The 26,735-nt window shown below is 36.0% G+C and overlaps 1 long non-coding RNA gene across 2 annotated transcripts in view; it reads right to left on the bottom strand.

Moving 5' to 3' along the window:
* The window catches only part of LOC125964453 (uncharacterized), a 51,990-nt gene that overhangs the window by 2,336 nt on the left and 22,919 nt on the right, over positions 1-26,735 (bottom strand). For both annotated transcript variants that reach the window (XR_007477493.1, XR_007477492.1), the window contains exons 2-3: positions 20,475-20,513; positions 19,611-19,710 (exon numbers count right to left, since the gene is read on the bottom strand). This is a non-coding gene — a long non-coding RNA (uncharacterized LOC125964453). The remainder of the gene's footprint in view (positions 1-19,610; positions 19,711-20,474; positions 20,514-26,735) is intronic.

Genomic DNA, 26,735 nt, shown 5'->3' with positions numbered 1-26,735 from the left:
AGTTTTTGATGCTATTGAATAATGAAACATGAGGAGTTATTATAATATTTCGTCTACTTTCATGTATATTTTAATAACTTGATAACTTTTTTATAATTAATTAATTAATTTTTGACTGTGTTGGGTCTTCGTTGCTGCGCTAGGGCTTTCCCTAGTTGCGGCGAGCAGGGGCTACTCTTTGTTGCGGTGCACAGGCTTCTCATTGCGGTGGCTTCTCTTGTTGCAGAGCACGGGCTCTAGGTGTGCAGGCTTCAGTAGTTATGGCATGTGGGCTCAGTAGCTGTGGCTTGTGGGCTCTAGAGCACAGGCTCAGTAGTTGTGGCACACAGGCTTAGTTGCTCTGCGGCATGTGGGATATTCCCGGACCAGGGCTCGAACCCGTGTCCCCTGCATTGGCAGGTGGATTCTTAACCACTGCACCACCAAGGAAACCCAACTTGGTAACTTTTTAAAACTTGTTTTCATTTTTCTTATTCCAAGCTGTCATTTAAATGGAAATTATAGACATTTTGTTAAAGTGTAAGAACTTATAGTTTTCTTTAAAAAGAGTTCTTTTAAACCTTTTCGCTATTTTTTTCTCCAATAGTTCATAGATACATTTGGATCATACTCACCATTTTCCAGCAACTTTCCAAAAAGTAGATCTCAATGAAAAAAAAAAAACACGCTAACAAAATCATGTAGGGCTATAAAATAGAGCCAGCACTAAGCGGGGACTTGGAGAAGTGATTTAGGTCCTCCCCACATCATAATTTTTATCACACTCTCACAAATAAGCATACTCTGTGAGTAAAACAGTGTGTTTTCTTGGCAAACACAGCTTCCAGATAAGACCCCTTGAGCTCTGACTGTACCAAAATAAGACTATACATGTGAAAGACATTATCTTTAAAGATTGCTGTGATATGATTGCCTAAACCTCTATCTAAAATGAATATAATCAGTGAATATAATATATTTAATAGCCTTGAACTAAGGGCTAAATGAAAATGAAATATATTTTAACCTAAGGAAAACAAAGTGTTTTTTTTTTCATAGAGTAAATTCTGAAGGGATTAATTTCTAAAGTTTTGTGTCTTTGGTCTTCAAAAATGTAAGTTCAGCATATCATATTAAATAGAAAATGTATCTATTATCAACTATAATCAGGCTTTTATAGAGGAAAGTAATGCATATTAGGCACATATCATGTTTGATACATTTTATTATGTTGATTTCTCACATTTTCCCTGTGAGTTACTTGTTTTTTTCACATTTATAGAGGAGGAAGGAAAACTTGAAAGATAAATTCTCTTGCTAGGGTTACACAATTAAAATTAATGGTTCCCGGGCTTCCCTGGTGGTGCAGTGGTTGAGAGTCCGCCTGCCGATGCAGGGTACACGGGTTCGTGCCCCGGTCCGGGAAGATCCCACATGCCGCGGAGCGGCTGGGCCCGTGAGCCATGGCCGCTGAGCCTGCGCGTCCGGAGCCTGTGCTCCGCAACGGGAGAGGCCGCAACAGTACCACAAAAAAAAAAAAAAAAAAAAAAAAAATTAATGGTTCCCTATTTCATATTTGAGCTTCACTGAGTCTAAATTCCCAAATCACAGGGAGAACTGTTATGTACCTAGCACTGTGTTCTGTTCCATGTGGACAGAAAAGAGGACTACAGCATAGCCTCTGCCCTCAGTATATATTTAAATGTAAGGAAACAAAATATTAAATGGAAAATATCAGGGCATGAAAATATTAATGGTATACTGCCTGGGTCTGCTATCATTGAAATGGAAATCTACAGGAATTAGGGTTGTGTGTGGTCAACAGCAGGTGAAGAAATTTTCATTAAGGAGGTGAGATTTTAAGTAAGCTTTGAGAAAAAAAAGTATAATTTAGATAGACAGAATGTAGTGTGTGGGTATTATTGGTTAACTTAATCCCCACCCCCAGCCACCTTTCAGTTGAAGGAACTGCGTAGAAGAGTTCTAAATGATGACATTTAAGAAAAAGTCAGCTGTGAGATTTCTGGGAAGCCTGTGGCCTTCTTCATACTCCTTTCTCTTTTCGCTTCTTGTTGGAACTCAGATGTGATAACTGGAGCTGCCAAGAGAACATGCAACGCCTCAGGGTCACGTCACTGAGCTACTCAACTAGCACCAGTAAGTGCTCATCAGAGCCTTCTTGTTATATAACAAAAACAAACCCATGTTTGTTTAAGGCTCCATATTTGGGCTATCTATTACTTCTTGCACAAACATTCCTAATAGATATGGAGTGGCATACACTATTCCAGGTAAGAGAAAAACCCTGAAAATGCACTCATCCTGCACATAAAAAGTTTAAACTTCCATGACTGATAGTATTTGAATATAACTTAGTCTGATTCCAAGTCTAATCTTTGACTAATAAATCCTGATGGGTTGCCTGAGAGAATTGGGCTTATTGTTTCCTTTAAGGTCTCATGTATTAATCTTCTCCATATAGTTGTATCTGAGATCATCTGCTGAATATAGGGTGGAATGAAGATTATGAGATTGTGTGAAGTCCTGAATAATCTCTATTTGGAATGCTCAATGGAATCCCTGGACCCCCCCATGAAATGAAATAAAAAGCTGGATAAGCAACTGTGGAGGTCAGTTGGAAGTTAGTAAAGTAGTATTTATTACTTTAGAGAATTAAGTTCTATACTCAACTGTGGTGACTGGGTTTAAGTTAGTTCGTGTAATTTTCTTACTTCTGGTACATTTGGAAGGGATAGACGACAGTATTAAAATTAGTTTTATATAAGAGATGAAGGAAAAACATGACCTGGGCTTCAGTTTAAGGGATTGATAATGTTAATACTTCTGACTGAAAGGAAGCTATTTGAAAGGAGTGTTTGTCTTGGAGGGAAAGAGATAATTTCCCTGTTGGATGTATATGCATTTGAGTACCCCTTATGTGGACTTAGTAAGCTGCTGAGAACAGGCACAGAGACAAAGGCAGTGGGTTATAAATGGAGTTTGACATTAAGAAGTAATCAGGAAAAGAAGCAACAACAACTAGAAAAGTGGCTGATTTAATTAGACTGGCAAGCTAAAATTGCAGGTATCAAGAACAGATGTGTGAGCTTCCATAAGGGGAAGGCAGCAGTGTGAGGAACGAATATCGTGCATGGAGATAGAGCAGCAGTTAGGAAGGTGAAGTGTCAAGAAAGCCAAGGGAGGGGACTTCCCTGGTAGTCCAATGGTTAAGACTCCGCGCTCCCAATGCAGGGGGGCTGGGTTGGATCCCTGGTCAGGGAACTAGAGCTTGCATGTCACAACTAAAAGATCCCGCACGCGGCAACGAAACTAAGACCCGGCGCAGTCAAATAAGTTTAAAAACAAAAGGCCAAGGGATACTGGTTGGGGACTCGGGAGAGCAACACAGTCAAGGGTAGGGCTGGGATTCAGGAAAGACCCTGCTGTTAGAAGGCTTTGGTGACCTGTAGGAGAGTAGAGTTCTGGTTGTGCTGCGGATGGTGAAGAACCTTCATTCCAGGAGTGGGGGAATGAGTGCAAGGAGAGAGAATAGACAAAGCCTGCCCAATAAACAGCCGATTCCAAAAAGTGCATGTGCAGGATTGACGTGAAGTTTCAGGAGGATGGAAGGGGTTTATTCTCAATGTGGCAGCTGTTGGAGGGTGCAGATCCTGGAAGCATCAACTCCGTTTGACTTAGCAATTTGGGATAATATATTTAAATATATTTCACTGTGGTAATTGCTTCTGAATTTTTGAAAAAATTGTGTGAATATTTTTGAGTTGTACAAAGATTATAAAAAATTATTTTCTTCACTTTATAATAATTGCCCTGAATTACAAGGCACAATTAAGGTGCAGAAAGTTGCAAGTATTCAGCTCTTAATGAGAAAGTTTCTTCCTACTTTTAAAGATCAAACAAAAATTTTTACAATATGTTTAGACAGAAAAATGTGTTTTGTTCATGGAAAAATTTTAAGTGTATTTTTACACTTATGCTTTTGTATCCAACTTTATGAAATGTAACTATTCTTTGCTATCTACATTCTAATCATTATTGTATGGCATCAGAAAGCTGCAAAAACATATCTTATTATCATGGCTCCACACAAAATTGCCTTTATAGGATTGAACACAATAATTTGATTTTAAAATAATGCCACTACTTTAATCTAGTATGTATGTAGAAAGTAATCATGAACAAAATATCCACATTAAATATTAAAATAAAGACAAACAATAAAATGACTGAAAAAATGATCCCGTTCCTTATGCTATTCATTATTTTTTATTTAAGGTTCACATGATTAATTCTTCTTAGGACGCTCATGCTAAGAAAACAAAGAAAGTAGCAAAACCATTAAAACAGTGTATGCCATGTGTTTTGTTTCTGATAAATAAACAAAAACAAGGAGACACAATCTCTTTTTGTCTAATGGGAGCGCTAAAACCACCATGTTCCTTGATTCCCCTCAGTTCTCAGGAAGCTCAGTTGAAATTTTTTGAAAGAGCCTCCAGCAGGTTAGCTTTTTTTGGCATGATTATTTCTCCATCCTGGCTTTACTACTTGGCTTTTCTATTCTTTCTCATGCTTTATTGGTTTACCATTCTATGATATCTTCTTTAATATCATCAGTTTTCTTATAGCCATTTTGGAAGGGGGCAAAACATAAATAATGAATTATATCATTGTCAAATCATAATAACGTTCAATAAATAAATTTGTTTTGTTTTGTTTTGTTTTGCTTTTTTTTTGTGGTACGCGGGCCTCTCACTGCTGTGGCCTCTCCCATTGCGGAGCACAGGCTCCGGACGCGCAGGCTTAGCGGCCATGGCTCACAGGCCTAGCCGCTCAGCAGCATGTGGGATCTTCCCGGAACCGGGCACGAACCTGTGTCCCCTGCATCGGCAGGCGGACTCAACCACTGAGCCATGAGGGAATCCCAATAAATGTGTTTTAGGGAAAATATTAAGATAAGTTTTAAAAGAATTAACTAGTCTTAAGCTAAAATTACAGTTTTAAATACCATTGTTATTTAAATGAATTTAGTTGAATGTTGAAGTCAGTTTATTAATGAAACTTACATTACTATTAAAAATAATCTAGAGACAAAAAGAGGACAATAGATTAGACTATTAATTAGAATTGTTCTAGATTGTATAGGGTATGAAATGAAAATAAGTATAACCAATTAAGCATAGCAGATAATTTCCTGATCTGGGAGACTGCAAATCCACTTCTTACTCTGACTAGACCACTGAAATGTATCTGATCTTGACTAAGGCTTGACCTTTTGAGATTTCAGTTATTTCGTCTGTAAAATGAATAAATTTGACTTACCAGTAAGGCTCCTTCCAACTCTAAAACTTCTTTCCTGGAATGGTTTTTTAAATCTTTCTATTTTAGATGCACTACTTATCTTTGTTTTGTTTTATCTTGTTTGACTGGATATAATAATGGGTTAGAAGAAGCAAAAATTGCATAGAAACCACACAGGAAAAAAAATATAGATATCTCTGGTGTTCCAGAATTTCTTTTGAAAGACTATGCTTAATACACTAGTAAACTTAATTTGGAAATGTTTAACTTCCAAAAGTTTGTGAAATTTTAAACAACAGTGAACCGCACTTAAAACCAGTTGCATTTTGCTGTAAAAGATAGAGGCTGAGAGTCTTTTAAGCGTACTTATGATTTTGGTATCTTATAAATTTACATTTGGTTTGCTGGGTTCTCTGTATAATGTGTTTTTGCACACTTTCTTTCAGAATTTCAACAGATTCAACCCAGTGGGAATCTGGAAAACAGAGTTCAATGGAAATGAAAACTACATATTTTAACATCATTCTTCACTTTTTCTCTGAGTTTCCAAAAAGATTTGATTCTAATTTGATTTGGGAGTGAGTTTACTAGATTGCCCATCTTGATTTCAGATTGACAGCTGGAGGGCATTCAACAACCACAGACCTAAGGCAGAACTACCTAAAGTAGAACTACAGTTGGAGGGAAACCAAGGACTCTGCATCAGTAAAATTTCCATGTTACTGATGGTTTCTTGTTTCTGTCCTTTTTCAAGTATTTGAGTGTGTTTTTTTACTTTTGTGTTTTAAAAGCTTTGTGCTTATATAGAACCTCTGGTAAAGGAATGGAATCCAAAAGAGCAATATCATTTTGGCTGAATTGTTATGGAAAGCTGGTAAAAATCAAGTTTTTATAGTATCCCCCTGACACCATCAGACTATTGAGACCTTTCCTTAATAACAATGTACATTTTAATTATAATATCTCAGCTTCTTTAACATTTTTTTTTTTACTATCTTCTAACCTACTGACATAGTTGTTGAGAAACTTATGAGTGCTTCAATGGAAGAAGAAAGTCACTACTTAAAACACTAACATAGATGTTAGAACAGTTATTGAAGTAATTGACTTTCTGAAGCTGCATAATTGATAGCCTCCAAATGTTAAATTAATTTATGTAAGAGCTATCAAAAAGCTCCTCCTGAGTTTTCCTTATTTTTCTGGGAAAAAAAATATAATGTCACCACCAACAACCCAAAGATGATTAATAGAGAGAGTTAACAAAACCAAAGCTGATTATTTGAGAAAGTCAACAAAATTGACAAACCTTTAGCTAGACTAAGAAAAAAAGAGAGAAGATGCAAATAACCAAAATCAGAAATGCAAGTGGGGACTTTATTATCAATCTTACAGAAATTAAAAGAGAATAAGAGAAATTAAGAGAATAGTGAACTATTGTACACCAATAAATTTAATAATCTAGATAAAATGGACAAATTTTTAGAAGCATAGGATTTAACAAACTGACTCAAGAAGAAATAGAAAATCTCAACAGACATAAAACAAGTAAAGAGATTGATGCAGTAATCAAAAACCTCCCAACAAAGAAAAGTTCAAGACCAGATGACTTCACTGGTGAATTCTATCAAATATTTAAAGAAGAATTAATACTAATCCTCCTCAAACTTTTCCAACAAAAAAAGAGGAGGGAATACTTTCTAACTCATTCTATGAGGTCAACATTACCTTGATACCAAAGACAGATAAAGAAACCACAAGAAAAGAAAGCTATAGAGGAATATCCCTTATGAATATTGATGCAAAAATTCTCAACAGAATCCTTGCAAACTAAATTCAACAGCATATTGAAAGGATTATACATCAAGTGGGACTTATCCCAGGGATACAAGAATGGTTCAACATAAGAAAATAAAGTAATGTAGTCCATCATACACTTAGAATATAAGATTAAAAACCCAAATGATCATCTCAATTTACATAGAAAAACATTACACAAATGTGTGTATACACATGTAGACTATTGGAGTATGTTAAGGCTTCAAGAATCCCATCAGTTTATCAAGGGATAACTTTATTTTTTCTAGCACATGCCTCCTATCATTTTCTTCCCCCTTTACTTCTTTATTTTTTTGTCTCTTTATCGCCTAGCCATCCTACAGCCTCTTCATGTGTTTGCTTTTACTGTTGACTTCGTTTTATGATTCTCTAAGTTGCATAGAGGATTTAGAAGATTTTATCCTACTTCATTTAGTACTTATTTCCTAGTGTAGTTAGGATTAATGTTTATTTTTCTTTCTTTCTTTCTTGGAGAAAGGCATCCCAGAAAATCAACCTAATATCCTATATCAACTTTCCTAAAGGCTAGTGATAGCCACATTGTCAAGAGAGATATGGCAAGATATCACAAACTCTACTAACTAAAAGCTCTATTACAAAGCTCTGAGGGGGATGGAGGTCCCTCTAATGAGCAGGAAATAACCTGCCAGCTGCATGGCTGGTAATAATATGGATGTGGAGCTGGGTCCAAAGAGGAATGCAGAGTTCTCAGAGCCTGTTGATAGAGCTTGTTGAGTTCTGTGGGGAGGGTGCTTCTAGAGACAGGGCTCATTTTGTACATTCTGAGATCCAGTCCTACAAGCCTCCTAGGATCTGGACTCATCATGGGGCAACCACGAGAGAATTTGTGTTACAAAATCTCCCTTCATTTCTTCGTTATCATATTCTTTTACACTTTTTTAACACAACAGGTTCTAAAATCCTGCTTTCCTCATTTTTTCCACATATGACTTTCATTCTCTCCCCTGGACAAGTCATGATTGGTCTTGATCTCTTGCTTGTTAGATAGAGATTTCATGACTAATAATCTCTGCATCCCAGTACCTGCTATGATGTCTAGGACACAGTAATTATCCAATACATATTAGTGGATTGTTATAAGATATTAGCTAGTTGGCTTAAATACATCCTCTTTTTCTTTTCCGAATCAATTTCCCAAACATTACTAGTCAACCAATTATGACTGTAAATATTAAACAAGGTGCTTGGCTGACACTGTAAAGATTTCAAAGATGTACGTCCTTTGACCTTAAGGAAATTGTTTTAAAAATAAAAATACAGGGCTTCCCTGGTGGCGCAGTGGTTGAGAGTCCGCCTGCCGATGCAGGGGACACAGGTTCATGCCCCGGTCCAGGAAGATCCCACATGCCGCGGAGCGGCTGGGCCCGTGAGCCAAGGCCGCTGAGCCTGCGCGTCCAGAGCCTGTGCTCCGCAACGGGAGAGGCCACAACAGTGAGAGGCCCGCGTATCACAAAAAAAAAAAAATTTTTAAATGAAAATAAAAATAAATGAAAATACAGTTAAACTATGAGATGAAATTTAGTTTTGTCAAAAAAATATCTACTATGGCTTTATGCTTTAAACCACAAACTGGATCAATACTGAAAAACATTAGAGGAGGCCATTATAGGGTATAAGCAATTAAGTGTTATTATAATTATTATATAATATGATTTTTAAAATAAACTTATTTATTTATTTTTGGCTGTGTTGGGTCTTCATTGCTGCGCATGGGGTTTCTCTAGTTGCAGCAAGCTGGTGCACGGGCTTCTCTTTGCAGTGGCTTCTCTGGTTGCAAAACATGGGCTCTAGGCGCGCAGGCTTTAGTTGTGGCACGTGGGTGCACGGGCTTAGTTTCTCTGCGACACGTGGGATCTTCCGGGACCAGGGGTCGAACCCGTGTCCCCTGTATTGGCAGATGGATTCTTAACCACTGTGTCACCAGGGAAGTCCCTATAATATGATTTAAATGTGTAGCTAAAACTATTAATGGAAGTGCAAGAGGTAAACTAGAGTTACAGAGAACACTTCTAACAGAACACCTGAGCCTCAAAGGATTGGTAGTTATGACATTAGAATGCAGAAAATGCAGAGCATTCTAGAAGAGGGCAGGAGCAAAAGTTCTAAAGAGAGAATTTACAATGTGTGCTTGGAAAATAGGATATAATAGAACAAATAAAGGATTCCTTAGAACTCTGCATCTTAGAAACATTCCCTTTAAAAAAAAAATTATGGCCAGAATGGGTATCTTAAGAATATTTATATATGAGGAGACTCCTTCTCTGGCTTTACTTGCTGGAAAATGAGCTAAGAGACCAACAGGACTAGCTCATGTGGACCAATAGGAAAATGACAAAGATTGCTAGTTTCCTTAATCCCTCTTCTTGCAGGAGAAAAACTTATAAAATGGTTAGATGAAGGAGGCAGGATATCCTCCTGATGAAAATCCTTCCCTAGGTAAATTTATGTCAGAGAGATGGGGCTGGGCCCAGGAAAATGTTCACCCCCTGATGGCCGCTCCTTCCCCTGTTCCCTGAAGAATCACGTCCTTTCAGCTGATGCTTAAAAGACCCTTGCCTGACTGGGGTGTAGTAAGGAGAAAAAGTGCCCTAAGGGGAGGGCGCAAAATGTCTAAACAGCCAAGCCAAGGAGGAAAGCAGATGTTATGGGTTGAATTACACTGAAGTCCTAACCCCCAGAACCCCCCAGTACCTATATTTGGAGATAGTCTTTAAAGAGCTAATTAAGTTAAGATGAGGTCATTAGGGTGGGCTCTAATCCAATATGACTGGTATCCTTGTAAGAAGAGGGACAAAAACACACACAGAGGGAAGACCATGTGAAGACACATGGCCATCAACATTCCAAGGAGAGAGTCCTCAGAAGAAACTAGCTCTGTTGACAACCTCATCTTGGACATCTGACCTCCAGGACTGTAAGAAAATTAATTTCTGTTGTTTAAGCCACCACGTCTGTTGTACTTTGTTATTGCAGCCCATGCAAACTAATACAGCAGGATCCCCAAATGTGCTTAGTATAGAATTGATTACACCTATTGGGAGAAAAGGAGGTATGTTGATCCAAGAGTTAAGTGCCTCCAAAAAATTTCATTGTGTATCTGTACATTTACCCAAGGGTTGCAGAGGAGCGTGACACTTTTCTGAGGGCAAAGTGAGATAAGACACCACCCTCTAATAAGGGTAAATTTTAATGTCTGCCCATGCTGAGCATATGGCAAGAAGAAGATATATGCAACTGAAGGTACAAATTAAGAGGGAGCTAAATTGTGCTGTATAAGGAAGGAATGAGAGGCCAGAAGACAAATTTTTATGTAGGAAGTCAGAAGTCTGGGAGGCCAAGGCCAAATGGAGGAGGGGGGAAAAAGAGGAGAGCCAGTGGTGACAGGTGGGGAGGTCATTTGCTTGGGCTTTGCAGTTGACCCTGCCGACACTATCTGAAATTTTCTAAGAAATTTCTCTACAGGTCTTGATGTGAGTGGATTTATTTTTGAGACTACAGAGAAGTGTTGCACCAGTTGGCAAGTTTGATGCAGGCAAAAACAGATACTTTTCTGGGGGATGACTCACAACTTGACCTCAACAGTTAGGGTTATCTGGGAAGTAAGAAGGATTATGTCACAATTTTGTGAGGCACTGGTTTGAACACGTGGAACTGAACAACATGGTGGATGCCAGGCAAATATGTGAACTTGACTCTGTACAAAGGATCTGTAAGATTCACACATGGGCTTTAGATGTTGGCAACCTAATAGCGTCTCTGAGAACTCAACTTGTTTTGTGAGCCTCCAGTGAGGCAGCCTTAGCTGTCACAGGAAGCATGGTAACTCCTCATGGGATGTCAGTCCTGCAGCAGATCTTACCCAAACTCATTGGCCAGTGAAAAAAAACCTTTTCCCTCTCTTACCGCCCTTGCCTACCCTAAAAATAAAAATAAACATGAAAAAGTAAGAAAGAAGACCTCCAATACCATTGGGGTGAAGGAAGTATTGCTAATAACCCATCCAGGGCTCTAACATATGTCACTCTCTACTGTAGAAGCCCACACAGCCTTGGGCTGCTGATCTCTATAGGACATTGGTGGTGGTGGCCAGAAAAGCCATGTCCAACAGAGTAATGGTGGCATCTGAGCATCGGCAGTGCCTGCCTGCACTGTGGGGACTTCCATGACCTTCAGAGTAGCCAGGATACCCAGCAGGCGAATAAGGTGACAAGGAAAAGATGACGAAGCAGGGCTAATTTGTAGTCACTGCATCTGGCTACTTGGGTGCTCAAAGGAACTGTGAGCTTACCCTCCCCACAGGCCTGAGGAAAAAGAGTAGTAGAATGGGATAACTATAAATGGGAGCAGGGTAGCAACATTGCCCAGTGAAAATGAACTTGTTTGAGCAAAAGTGAAACATCCTCTGGGGACTCCTGGAAATACCTGGATGGGGTATGTGCTTTGCAAGGGGCTCCGGTCCTGTGTAATGCATGTGAGGCCAGAAGGTAGTAAGATGCTAGTTATTAATGTTAATGTGATCTCATTTGCTTCCATAGGCTCTTGTGGCCTGGGGAAATTTTGGTTCTATTGTGTGTAATGGGGAGCTTCTGATTTTTGAAAGCAAAATAGTTGATAGAATAGAAATAGTGTTTTAGAAAGATTAAATTCCAATTTACAAGGAAAGAGAAATGACTTTAGCAGTAGGAAAACATTAGTTACATTGCTTTAAAAATTGAGGAAAAAAATTCACTGTAGGTTTTAAACAAAGCTATCCCGTTTAACATGGTAATTAATATACATACCTCAAAGAAAAAGAAAAATGCTCCAAACTTTGGAATGACTCACAGAGGTCTACAAAACTCCTGCTAATTAAGGTCCTCAGAAGTTCTTTAGCTTGAAGCAAAGCCAACATAGCTTGACTTCTAGTCTGTGCTAACACCTCTGAATAATTGCTAATGTCTTGTTTTCATGTTTATATTGCCAACTTCATGCTCCTTGAGCTGGTTTCTGAATCTTACTATATACACACAGCTTACAATGCTTCTCTTCAAGCTGTATAAGTGGTGGGGAATGACATTGGGCCAGTTCCCTCTGCATAGTATAGGACAAACAAAACAACTGGAGGTTAAATCATTTAATCTGGCCTAAATACTTCTGTTTAACTATCTTAAACAAGTTACTGATTCTCTCTTTGTTTCATCTTTATTCTGTGTAAAATAAAAGGTCCAAATGATCCCCCAAGTTTTTCCATCATAAAACTATATCATTCTAGAAAAATAATGATATAATTACTTGAGAATCACTTTATTTTCCCATGTTGACTAAATCCTCCTGTACTTTTCTCTCAAGGCAGGTTGAAAAGATTCAGAATTTCTCTTTAGTCTAACTAAAATTGCTCTATCTTCCAATAAAAGGCAGACAGCAGCTTTAGCTTACAAAAGGGAGCAGGAAGCAAGCGAGGAGTAACTTCTGCCTAAATGAAAACTTCATTAGGAAAAATGAACTAATCAGTATGGTCTGAGGGAAAGTCATCTGTTCAGGAGGGCATAGACTCTGCTGCTACACGTACTTAATTTATATTATTATTAAAATTGCTACATAAATATATATACATATATTTTTATATATTTGGAACACAGCTAATGGACCATATTTTACAACTTGGTATTTCTATCAGGAATTACTAGCTATTCTGATATTACATTTGAATATGGATGAGATAACATATTCAAGCAAATATGTGCACTGTGGTGTTAGAAATAGGAAATAAACTCGTTAAACAGAACCTTCTGCAAAGTTCCACATTCTGTGGTGAGTCAGTCAGTACATAATAGCAGGGCTGAAAGATCAGTCCAAGTGTCGTCCAATAGCAATATTTTGCATCAAAAGAATATTCTGCACACTTCCACCAGGGAGGAGATGCACTGGTAGTAGAGGTTGAGGCTCTCCGGAGACTCAGGTACTTGATGCCCTCTAGACTAACAAAGGAGTTTCGTGAGAGATCTAGAGATTTTAGACCTCTTAAATTCATCAAAGAATTTCCTAGGTTTTGGGATCATGGAGAATTTAAGAGCTTCTAAATGAAGCCATGTCACTGACAGGGTCTTGGTGCTCCGGCTGGGTGTCAGACCTGTGCCTCTTAAGTGGGAGAGCCAAGTTCAGGACATTGGTCCACCAGAGACCTCCCGGCTCCAAATAATATCAAATGGCAAAAGCTCTCCCAGAGATCTCCATCTCAACGCTAAGACCCAGTTCCACTCAACAACCAGCAAGCTACAGTGCTCGACACTCTATGTCAAAAAACTAACAAGACAGGAACACAACTCACCCCATTAGCAGAGAGGCATCCTAAAATCATAAGAGGTCACAGGCACCCCAAAACACAACACCAGACATGGTCATCCCCACCAAAAAACAAGATCCAGCCTCATCCACCAGAAAACAGGCACTAGTCCCCTCCACCAGGAAGCATACAAAAGCCACTGAACCAACATTAGCCACTGGGGGCAGACACCAAAAACAACAGGAACTACAAACCTGCAGCCTGCAAAAAGGAGACCCCAAACACAGTAAGTTAAGCAAAATGAGAAGACAGATAAACACATAGCAGATAAAGGAGCAAGGTAAAAACCCACCAGACCAAACAAATGAAGAGGAAATAGGCAGTCTACCTGAAAAAGAATTCAGAGTAATTATAGTAAAAATGATACAAAATCTTGGAAATAGAATGGAGAAAATGCAAGAAACGTTTATCAAGGACCTAGAAGAACTAAAGAGCAAACAAACAAAGATGAAATACATGATAAATGAAATTAAAAATTCTCTAGAAGGAATCAATAGCAGAATAACTGAAGCAGAAGAATGGATAGGGACCTGGAAGATGAAATAGTGGAAATAACTACTGCAGAGAAAAATAAAGAAAAAAGAACAAAAAGAATTGAGGACAGTCTTAGAGACTTATGGGACAACATTAAATGTACCAACATTGGAATTATAGGGTCCCAGAAGAAGAATAGATAAAGAAAGGGAGTTAGAAAATATTTGAACAGATTATAGTTGAAAACTTCCCTAATATGGGAAAGGAAATAGTCAGTCAAGACCAGGAAGAGCAGAGAATCTCATATAGAATAAATCCAAGAAGAAACACACGAAGACACATATTCATCAAACTATCAAAACTTAAATACAAAGAAAAAATATTAGAAACAGCAAGGGAAAAACAACAAGTAACATATAAGGGAATCCCCATAAGGTTAACAGCTGATCTTTCAGCAGAAACTCTGCAAGCCAGAAGGGAGTGGCAACACATATTTAAAGTGATGAGAGGGAAAAAACTACAACCAAGATGACCCTACCCAGCAAGGATCTCATTCAGATTCGACGGAGAAATTAAAACCTTTACAGACAAGCAAAACTTAAGAGAATTCAGCACCACCAAACCAGCTTTACAACAAATACTAAAGGAACTTCTAGGGGCAGGAAAAACAAGAGAAGGTAAAGATCTACAATAACAAAACCAAAACAATTAAGAAACTGGTAATAGGAACATACATATCAATAATTACCTTAAATGTAAATGGATTAAATGCTCCAACCAAAAGACATAGACTGGTGGAATGGCTACAAAAAAAAGACCTGTATATTAACAGTCTACAAGAGATCCACTTCAGACCTAGGGACACATACAGACTGAAAGTGAGGGGGTGGAAAAAGATATTCCATGCAAATGGAAATCAAAAGAAAGCTGGAGTAGCAATTCTCATATCAGAGAAAATAGACTTTAAAATAAAGACTATTACAGGAGACAAAGAAGGACACTACATAATGATCAAGGGATCAATCCAAGAAGAAGATATAACAATTGTAAACATTTATGCACCCAACATAGGAGCGTGTCAATACATAAGGCAAATGCCAACAACCATAAAAGGGGAAATCAACAGTAACACAGTCATAGTAGGGGACTTGAACATACCACTTTCTCCAATGGACAGATCATCCAAAATGAAAATAAATAAGGAAACACAAGCTTTAAATGATACATTAAACAAGATGGACTTAACTGATATTTATAGGACATTCCACCCAAAAACAACAGAATACACTTTCTTCTCAAGTGCCCATGGAACATTCTCCAGAATAAATCAAATCTTGGGTCACAAATCAAGCCTTGGTAAATTGAAGAAAATTGAAATCGTATCAAGTATCTTTTCTGACCACAACGCTATGAGACTAGATATCAATTACAGAAAACAAACTGTAAAAAAATACAAACACATGGAGTCTAAACAATACACTACTTAATAACGAAGAGATCATTGAATAAATCAAAAAGGTAAACAAAAAATACCTAGAAAAAAATGACAATGAAAACACGACAACCCAAAACCTATGGGCTGCAGCAAAAGCAGTTCTAAGAAGGAAGTTTATAGCTATACAATCCTACCTCAAGAAACAAGAAACATCTCAAATAAACAACCTAACCTTATACCTAAAACAATTAGAGAAAGAAGAACAAAAAACCTCCAAAGTTAGCAGAAGGAAAGAAATCATAAAGATCAGATCAGAAATAAATGAAAAAGAAATGAAGGAAACAATAGCAAAGATCAATAAAACCAAAAGCTGTTTCTTTAAGAAGATAAACAAAATTGATAAACCATTAGCCAGACTCATCAAGAAAAAAAGGGAGAAGACTCAAATCAGTAGAATTAGAAATGAAAGGAGAAGTAGCAACTGACCCTGAAGAAAAACAAAGGATCATGAGAGAGTACTACAACAACTATATGCCAATAAAATGGAAAACCTGGAAGAAATGGACAAATTCTTAGTAAAGCACAATGGGTCGAGACTGAACCAGGAAGAATAAGAAAATATAAACAGACCAATCACAAGCAATGAAATTGACACTGTGATTAAAAATCTTCCAACAAACAAAAGCACAGGATGAGATGGCTTCACAGGCGAATTCTATAAAACATTTAGAGAAGAGCTAACACCTATCCTTCTCAAACTCTTCCAAAATATAGCAGAGGGAGGAACACTCCCAAACTCATTCTACGGGGTCACCATCACCCTGATACCAAAACCAGACAAAGATGTCACAAAGAAAGAAAAATACAGGCCAATATCACTGATGAACATAGATTAAAAAAATCCTCTACAGAATACTAGCAAACAGAATCCAACAGCACATTAAAAGGCTCATACACCATGATCAAGTGGGGTTAATCCCAGGAACGCAAGGATTCTTCAATATACGCAAATCAATAAATGTGATACACCATATTAACAAATTTAAGGAGAAAAACTATATGATCATCTCAATAGATGCAGAAAAAGCTTTCAACAAAATTCAACACCCATTTATGATAAAAACCCTCCAGAAAGTAGGCACAGAGGGATATAAGGCCTTATATGACAAACTCACAGCCAACATCGTTCTCAGTGGTGAAAAACTGAAACCATTTCCTCTAAGATTAGCAACAAGACAAGGTTGTCCACTCTCACCACTATTATTCAACATAGTTTTGGAACTTTTAGCCACAGCAATCAGAGAAGAAAAATAAATAAAAGGAATCCTAAGAGGAAAAGAAGAAGTAAAGCTGTTTGCAGATGACATGATACTATACACAGAGAATCCTAAAGATGCTACCAGAAAACTACTAGAGCTAATCAATGAATTTGGTAAAGTTGCAGGATATAAAATTAATGTACAGATATCTCTTGCATTCCTATACACTAATGATGAAAAATCTGAAAGAGAAATTAAGAAAACACTACCATTTACCACTGCAACAAAAAGAATAAAATACCTAGGAATAATTCTACTTAAGGAAACAAAAGACCTATATGCAGGAAACTATAAGACACTGATGAAAGAAATTAAACATGATACAAACAGATGGAGAGATATACTATGTTCTTGGATTGGAAGAATCAACATTGTGAAAATGATTATACTAAACAAAGCAATCTACATATTTGGTGCAATACCTATCAAACTACCAATGGCATTTTTCACAGAGCTAGAACAAAAAATTGCACAATTTGTATGGAAGCACAAAAGACCCCAAATAGCCAAAGCAATCTTGAGAAAGAAAAACCAAGCTGGAGGTATCAGGCTCCTGGACTTCAGACTATACTTCAAAGCTACAGTAATCAAGACAGTATGGTAATGGCACAAAAGCAGAAATATAGATCAATGGAACAGGATAGCAAGCCCCAAGATAAACCCACACACATATGGTCAACTTATTTTTGTTAAAGGAGGCAAGAGTATACAATGGAGAAAAGATAGCTTCTTCAATAAGTGGTGCTGGGAAAACTGGACAGTTACATGTAAAGGAATGAAATTAGAACATTTCCTAACACCATATACAAAAATAAACTCAAAATGGATTAAAGACCTAAATATGAGGCCAGATACTATAAAACTCTTAGAGGAAAATGTAGGCAGAACACTCTATGACATAAATCACAGCAAGATCCTTTTTGACCCACCTCCTAGTGAAATGGAAATAAAACCAAAAATAAACAAACGTGAACTAATGAAACTTCAAAGATTTTGCACATGAAAGGAAACCATAAACAAGACGAAAAGACAACCCTCAGAATGGGAGAAAAAATTTGCAAATGAAGCAACTGACAAAGGATTAATCTCCAAAATTTACAAGCATCTCACGCAGCTCAATATCAAAAAAACAAACAACCCAATCCAAAAATGGTCAGAAGACCTAGACATTTCTCCAAAGGAGATATACTGTTTGCCAACAAACACATGAAAGTATCCTCCACATCACTAATCATTAGAGAAATGCAAATCAAAACCACAATGAGGTATTACCTCACACCAGTCAGAATGGACATCATCAAAAATCTACAAACAATAAATGCTGGAGAGGGAGTGGAGAGAAGGGAACCTTCTTGCACTCTTTGTGGGAATGTAAATTGATACAGCCACTGTGGAGAACAGTATGGAGCTTCCTTAAAAAAACTAAAAATAGAACTACCATATGACCCAGCAATTCCACTACTGGGCTTATACCCTGAGAAAACTATAATTTGAAAAGAGTCATGTACCACAATGTTCACTGCAGCTCTATTTACAATAGCTAGGACATGGAAGCAACCTAAGTATCCATCGACAGATGAATGCATAAAGATGTGGCACATATATACAGTGGAATATTACTCAGCCATAAAAAGGAATGAAATTGAGTTATTTGTAGTGAGGTGGATGGACCTAGAGTCTGTCATACAGAGTGAAGTAAGTCAGAAAGAGAAAAATATATAACGTATGCTAACACATATATATATTTGAAATGAAAAAAAAAAGAAAATGGTTCTGAAGAACCTAGGGGCAAGACAGGAATAAAGACACAGACATAGAGAATGGACTTGAGGACACGGGGAGTGGGAAGGGTTAGCTGGGACGAAGTGAGAGAGTGACATGGACTTATATACACTACCAAATGTAAAATAGATAGTGGGAAGCAGCTGCATAGCACAGGGAGATCAGATTGATGCTTTGTGTCATCCTAGAGGGGTGGGATGGGGGGGGTGGTCAGAGGGAGATCCAAGAGGGAGGAGATATGGGGATATAGGTATATGTATGGCTGATTCACTTTGTTATAAAGCAGAAACTAACACAACATTGTAAAGCAATTATACTCCAATAAAGATGTTAAAAAAAAACAAAAACAAAAGAATATCCTAATGACTTCTATTTATCTACGTTTAGACATATCTGCAGAAAAATTCAGTACACAGAAATAGGAATGCAAAATATTTATGAACAGTTATTTGGTTTGTCAAATACCCAAATTCAAACCTTAAACCGCACTGGATTTCACAAAATCTCAGTGAGTGTGCTTTAAAAAATTTAAAAAAAGAAGAAGAAAGGAAAAGAAGGAAGAAAAGGAAAAAAAAAGAAAGAAAAAAGGCAGGTGCAATCATAATAGATATGGCTCTCAAGAAACATCGGAGAATTGTGCTACAAAATAAGCAATTTAATCATGGCATAAATAGAAGATAAACTTTACAGAATGCAGAAAATAATTTTCTAAGTATATTCCTCTAATTTTACAGGAGAAATGGGAGCAAAAGAGAACTAATATTTATTGAAGTCCGCTATGGACTTGGCTCCTTTATTTAACCCTCAGCACCATCCAGTGATGTCAGTATTATAATTCCTTTTAAAGTGAAACATAACAGAGAATGACATGTGATAAACATTATAGGAAACCACATCTGAGGACCAGAGGGAGATATGGATACATGCGAACATAGGTAACGAGGACAAACTACTTACAAATGGAACAAAAAAGAAAACAATCAAAATCTTAGCTTATGCATATTTCTCCCATAAAAATAAGAAGTACTAAGACAGCTAAAACAAGCAGAAGAGGCCAATGTTAAAAAGGTCTTTGGAACAACATTAAGTTGTTTTTACTAAAGAGAAACATATAATAAAGTACCTGGAAAGGATCAGGCAAACATCATTCAATGAAAAGAGGAGGGATTGATTTTCTTCTCCCTCCTTATTTCCTCTTTCTTTATTGAAGGCAATCTTTTGTCCTGTGGATTATTAAAGAAATGTTGTTTAGGCCACCCAGACTATGGTATTTTTTTTTACAGCAAACGTGGCAAATTAAAGTAATATTAATGGCAAAATGGAAGCCAATAGACCAAATGCAGTGTGTAACCAAATTAAAAAAGACAACAGAAATCAGAAGAATCACTTTCAAAAGTCTTTGCAAAGTATTAGTAAAGCAAATGTTTAAGTCAATTATATCAGTAATAGTGGAAGCAGAAATATGTAGACACAACAAAAGTTTATATGGAAAATAGAACTTATGAAACACACACACACACACACACACGGGAGAGAAGAAGCAAAGCACTGTAAAGGAGAAAATAAGGTACAGTTTAATTTAACTAAAAGTTTTCTAATAATTAAACCATTTATTTTTATTATACCATGTAAGTGTAACAATCTAGTTTATTACTGATAACTCTTTAATGATAATAAAATCATTGTTTCTTTTTTATATTAGGAAATATATTTTTGTTTATTACACAGCAAATATTCTTGTAAAATAGATAAGCAAATACAGATAAACAAAACCAGCTCTATATTAATTAGACTAGGCTAGGTTGTGCCGTGGTAACAAAAAATTCCCCATATCTCAGGGGCTTAAAACAAACAAATCAACCAAAAAGATTTACTTTTCTCACTCATGCATTACTGCTCCTGTGAATTATTGTGTCAGGTTTCTTAGGCTGCTATAACAAAATACCATAGTCTGTGTGGCCAAAGCAACAGAAATTTGTTTTCTTACAAGAAGTCCAAGATGAAGGTGTTTTGGTGGAGTTGATTTCTGAAAAGAGAAAAAGTGGAATATTGAAAAATACCCCAAATGACAATGACACTGTGTATAATTTTCTATTGTAACATTGTTCTTATAACTAATCTAATAATGCTATGATAAAAATCACTTTGTCTTGTTATGATCTGTCACAGTACAAAGACATTACATAATTATTGACTATATTCCTCATACTGTACATTTCATACCCATGACTCATTCATTTTTCAACTGGAAGTTTGATCATTTTTAAATGTATAGAAATATTACATCACTATGTTGTGTAACAGGAAATAACATAGTATTGTAGTTAGCTCAATTATACTTCCAAAACCAACAAATATAGAAAGATCAGATTTGTGGCCACTAGAAGAGGGGAGTAGGTAGAGGGGGAATTGGATGAAGGCAGTCAAAGGGTACAAACTTCCAGTTATAAGATAAATACTAGGGGTGCAATGAACAACATGATAAATAGAATTAACTCTGCTGTATGTTATATATGAAAGTTAAGAGAGTAAATCCTGAGTTCTCATCACAAGGAAAAAATTCTTTCTATTTCTTTAATTTTTTTAAAAAAAATTTATTTTATATTGGAGTATAGCTAATTAACAATGTTGTGATAGTTTCAGGTGCACAGCAAAGCGACTCAGCCATACATATACATGTATCCATTCTCACCCAAACTCCTCTCCCATCCAGGCTGCCACATAACATTGAGCAGAGTTCCCTGTGCTATACAGTAGGTCCTTGTTGGTTATCCATTTTAAATATAGAAGTGTAGACATGTCAATCCCAAACTCCCTAACTATCCCTTCCCCACTCCACCCACCCTGGTAACCATAAGTTCGTCCTCTAAGTCTGTGAGTCTGTTTCTGTTTTAATTTTGTATTTATATGAGATGATGGGTGTTCACTAAACTTATTGTAACAATTATTTCATGATATATGTAAGTCAAATCATTATGCTGTACACCTTAAACTTGTTCACTGCTGTGTGTCAATTATATCTCAATAAAACTGGAAGGAAAAAAAGAGAAATAAAGCATTAAGCTCTCTTGACACTTTTTTTTTAAAGTTGTGTTAAAATAAATATAACATAAAATTTACAATTGTAATCATTTTAATGCCACTGTACACTTCAGTGGCATTAAATACATTTACATTCTTGTGCCATGAGCACCACTATCCATCTCCAGAACTTTTTCATCATCCCATATTGCAACTCTGTACCCACTGAACACTAACTCCCTAGTCTCCCTGCCCCCAGCCCCTGGTAACAATTGTTCTACTTTCTGTCTCTATGAATTTGGCTACTCTAGGTATCTCAGGTAAGTAGAATGACATAGTATTTGTTTTTTTGTAACTGGCCAGAATAAAATTACTATTAAAGAAAACTTTCCAAAGCATATTCTTCTAGTATGAATTCCAAATAAAAAAATTTTAGAAGGGGAATAGATGCATTAAACAGTGTGAAACATTTTGAGCATTTTATTGTGTCCTGGCAAATATTTTTCCTGAAATATATTGTAGAATCATCCCAATTCCTTAAATCCTTGTGAACATTAGACATTACTTAAGAATAAAAAGAGAAGGGCAAGGAGGAAAAAGAGTTGAGGAAAACTTTTTGCTAAGTATACCATCAAAAAACATCACTTCTTTGTTTTAATTTTTTTTAACCCAAAAATCCTATTATTATCTTTTTGCTTGCATATACTTTTAATGATATGGATAATGTAGTCACTATTTTGGTTAATTTTTTTTTTCTCAGAGAAGCATTTGCTGTTCAATTACAGACATTTTACCCATTCTAAGTTATTCGCTACTTTGAGGAAGAAGTCTAAATTCTAACGTATTTAACCGTTTGTGCATACATATGGGCCAAAGATTCCATACAAGAAATTGATATTTAGCAGCACCTTATCCTGACAAAGTCCCAATGATCAAGGTTAAAAAGTAGATGCAATATTGTCTTTCTCTGAGCCTGTTTTTATCATAAAGCCAGAAACTCACATGCCATCACCTGAAAGAGCACATCTGTACTATCAGAAAGGATGCACACTTTTTCCAAGAATAGTATTAGAATGTGACAGATGAATAAACATCTCTGATCTTCATCAGAGCATCTTTACCTCTTTACCTCACCAGAGAGCTGTGTTAAAGGTGGACAGCCCCTGAAGAAGGTACAAGCCCATGAATCCACCAAGCGCTGAACTTCTTCCTGGCCCTAATGTGCTCGGTAGACTTCAGCTGGATGTGAGCTCTTGCCTCAAGCTATTTACACCATGATCAGCCTAGTAATTAGCAAAATGTTTAATATAATATAGAAGCAATTAGGAGGTGATAACATGCAATTAAGATGTGTTTTCAGATTAAAGATTTTATAGTGCCCTTTTTCTTGAAAAGATAAAGTGCCTATCTCAAAATGTCAAACTGCAGTGATTTAATCTGAATTATTTTCAATTAATATGCATGTATTCTTGCGATGTGTTCACCGTTGTTATTGACATTGATAAATTAAGCTCATCCCAGCTGAATTTATCCTTGAGTCACTCTATATTTCCTGAATGTCAGCTCTTCATTCGTATTTTTTTTCTTTGCCTACAAGCTGTGAGTGATCTAACTCTAAGTCCCTTGATTCATCCCTGGGATTACAGTGATGTGTCAGTCTGGAAGAACAATAATCTGAAAGGGCACTGTTATAAATAGAGTGTTAGAATATAATTGTTTGTCATGTCATTTCTCCTCTTTAAATTCCCTTGAGTCCTGTTGAAGTAATTTAGACAGCTAAGATGACAAGAGTCTTGAGACTGTACTTATAGAGTTGTCCAACACATCTTTAGCCTATTCTGCCTTTTGAGACCATCTTGTCTGCAAAGTAGGAAAAGCAAACATCAAATGAGTTTTGACTACAGTGTGGATTTAATTTGAGAGTTTACACTGGCTACTCTTTGTACAGTACAAGCATTATGCCTCCTAATTCATCTGTACGTGTTGGGACAACGGCTGTTAAATGGCATTTAAAATTAATTAGAAATTGTCATGAGTGAGCACTGCAGCCGTTGAAGATAACTTAGAGGAATTAAATATTTAATGTGTAGGAGTTTGTTGGTGGTGTCTTTTTTGTAAAGACAATGTGCAGATGAATGGGTTGGGAGTAAAATATTTAATTTTTAGCTGTTATTATTTTATATCAATTTCACTATTTGTAAATTAAAACTAATATTAATGATTACAGCAGTAATACATGCCCTATAATATGGTGATAAAATTAGAAACAAATCTAATATTTCTTTCTAAACAAAATGTACAGAAATGCCTCACATCTGAGAATTATTATTTATTAAGAAGCACTTCAATTTATAGTTGGTTTAGTACTTAAAATTGTATCTTTACAAATTATGAATGAGTGTAATTTAAGAGGTAACAGTTCATAGAATAATGAATATACCTTATGCCATGATGGATTTTCAAGTACACTTATTAAATCTAGTAAATAAACATTTATCTTAGGTTTAACTGAATTTTTTTACCTATCCAAGTTCACTAAAATGAAGAAAATGAATGTTTTGAGAAAAATTGTCATCTTTGTAAGGAAAGAATTTAACATTCTTGATAGGTTTTGTGAGTTTGACATTATCAATGTTTGTGGCCTATGGTCTTTGGAGTGGGGTGCATCCCCCTAGAGGAGCCAGACAATCCTTGAAGTATGCAAACAAAATATTATATTCATTTAAATTATATTTACATTTCATCTAAAACTAAGAACTACATTTAACTTTCAATATGTAAATGACATCCCTGTCCTCACTCTGTCCTGTGTCAAGGGCTCACACAGAGGCCATATGTTATATATGTATGTGCAATGTATCCTAGGCAAGAGAGCAGTTCACAGCGTAGAGGTATCAACGGAGGAATCATCAAGGCATTTGTTTGCTTGTGTTGTATTTCCATACAGAGCATAGTTAAGTGGATTTGTGGACTATGTTAGTTTTAATTAAGCTAGCCCTCAATATTGACAAGTGACTTTATAATTTTCCAGCAAAGAAAATGCAGCTGAATATACTCATCATTGCCAGTGTGAGTGAATTTAAACAAAAATCTTGTCATAATTGGAGATGGGATTGAAAAATTAGCATCCTGATTTAGTAAGAGGGACCAATAATGTACCTCTTCCATTTAGGACTACTTGTCTTTAAGAAGTATCTTTTTTAGTGGTGACAACCATTAAGCAGGTATCAAAATAAATTAAACTTATTTATAATTTATAAAAAATAAGAATATATATTCATAAATGTATATAAGTATACATAAGCATATGTATTTATAAAAGTAACTAAACATTTATTTTTTCTGTACAAACAAAATGTCATTTCTTCCATTAAATATCGTTCGAGTGATAAAAATAAGATTTGTAACATTAATAAATAAAATGAAGTAGACATTTTAAATTTTTTATTCTAGATGAATTTCATTCTAACTTTCAGAGTATCTTTTATGCATTCATAGAACGAATATGCATAAACAACAATAAAATATATTAGCTCAACTAGATAAGTGCACATATTAAAACCAAACAGTCATTTTTGTAAACATTTGGTCTAATCAAGCAAATAATGTTTGATCAGAAAAGTTTACAGACTACTGTTATAGACAGCCAGTCCTTTGCCCATTCAATATACTGAGGTATGTAAAGTGTGTTTAAGTGTATGTGAGCTTAAACACACACACACACACACACAGGTGCACAAAAGTATATTCCAGAACCCATATATAAGCTTATGTAGAAATGTACGTTCATTTAATATACCTTTATTAAATATCAAGGTACTGTACTAAGTACGGGATAGAAAATATGCAGTGGGTTTTGCTTTCAAAGGAAACACTGTGAAATTCTCACATGGTTGCTGCAAAATTATTTGAAAAAACATGATGGAGAGAAGGTCAGTATAATAGTGAAAATTATGTATTAGAAAAATATCTGATAATTATCCTGCTGTAGGAAGTAAACACATTTTTCTGTACAAATTATAATAATAAATTATTATTTACATTATTTATATTTATACATTAATTATTATAAAAATATATATGAAAACAAATATAGTTAGGCCCTATGCTATTGGCATCTTTTCAGGTCAAAAACTGTCATATTGGTGATGTATGTCCACTAAACGTCATAGAACAAAGTTTCCCTTGACTTTATACAGCCCCCATTTCTTTCTAAGACTGTAAAAACCTAGAACAATGTCTTGCCTATGGTAGGTGCACAATAAGTCTTTGTTGAATATTTATCAGCACTGTTATTAGCACAGTATTTCTCATACATTGTTATTACCTAGTCATGCTAATCACCTTCTCCCTACTCTCAACCTCTTTTTAGAGAACTTATTGCTTGCTGGCCACAGTTGATGGACAGCTAACAAGTGCCCAGTTTGAATGTCTCTCCAAAATGAGAAACTGGCGTCCAAAGTAGGCAGGGGCAAAGCGTCTAATGAAGCTTGGTGAGATCTCCTGGGACCCAGACCACGACGAGGATGTGAAGCACTTGGCAAATTCAGAGAATTAGGATGATTAAACATGGTTTTGTAAAAGTTGCTTTGAGGATTCTGATGAATAGTATCCTGGGTCACCAAGTCACATGGACCTTAAGTCCATGCTTTGCACTGGACTAAGTTAACTGGCAGTCCAGAGACAGAGAATGGGCATTCGGACTCTAGCTATTTGATTTTTACATGTCAGTGAATGATGTCCTAGTGTAAGGACGTTTCTCTGTGGCCGATCAAATCAGACTTTACTTAAAAATTTGATTGAGCTGGTTTTCTAGCTTCAGAAAATTTCTCAAATGGTTTTACTGCTTAAAGGAATGTAGATAAATACTGTGTCTGATGTGTACGTCCAATCTCTCAGTTTTTTCTGATTCTACAATGTACTTAGAGGTAATCTGAGGAAGACACACCAATCAACAAATTGTGTTGGCAAAATGATAAAGAATATTGATCCATTTGAATGATACGTTTAAATAGATTTATTTATATATCAGTCATTCAAAATATTCAATATAAATTTTTTAATATTAAAATTTTGTGCATTTGATAAAATCATCTTGAATTCAATCAGATCAATAAAGCATTGCTTAAAAATTCTAACATTTAATTTTTAACTGGCAAAATAGATTCGATTAAGTTTACTCATGTCAATAAACAAAAATGTTTTATCTATAAATCATTTCACACAT

The sequence above is a fragment of the Orcinus orca genome, chromosome 5 (genome assembly GCF_937001465.1).
Source record: "Orcinus orca chromosome 5, mOrcOrc1.1, whole genome shotgun sequence".
NCBI lineage: Eukaryota > Metazoa > Chordata > Mammalia > Artiodactyla > Delphinidae > Orcinus > Orcinus orca.
Note: the sequence above shows the minus strand (reverse complement) of the source record. Positions and strands in the feature narration are given on the sequence as shown.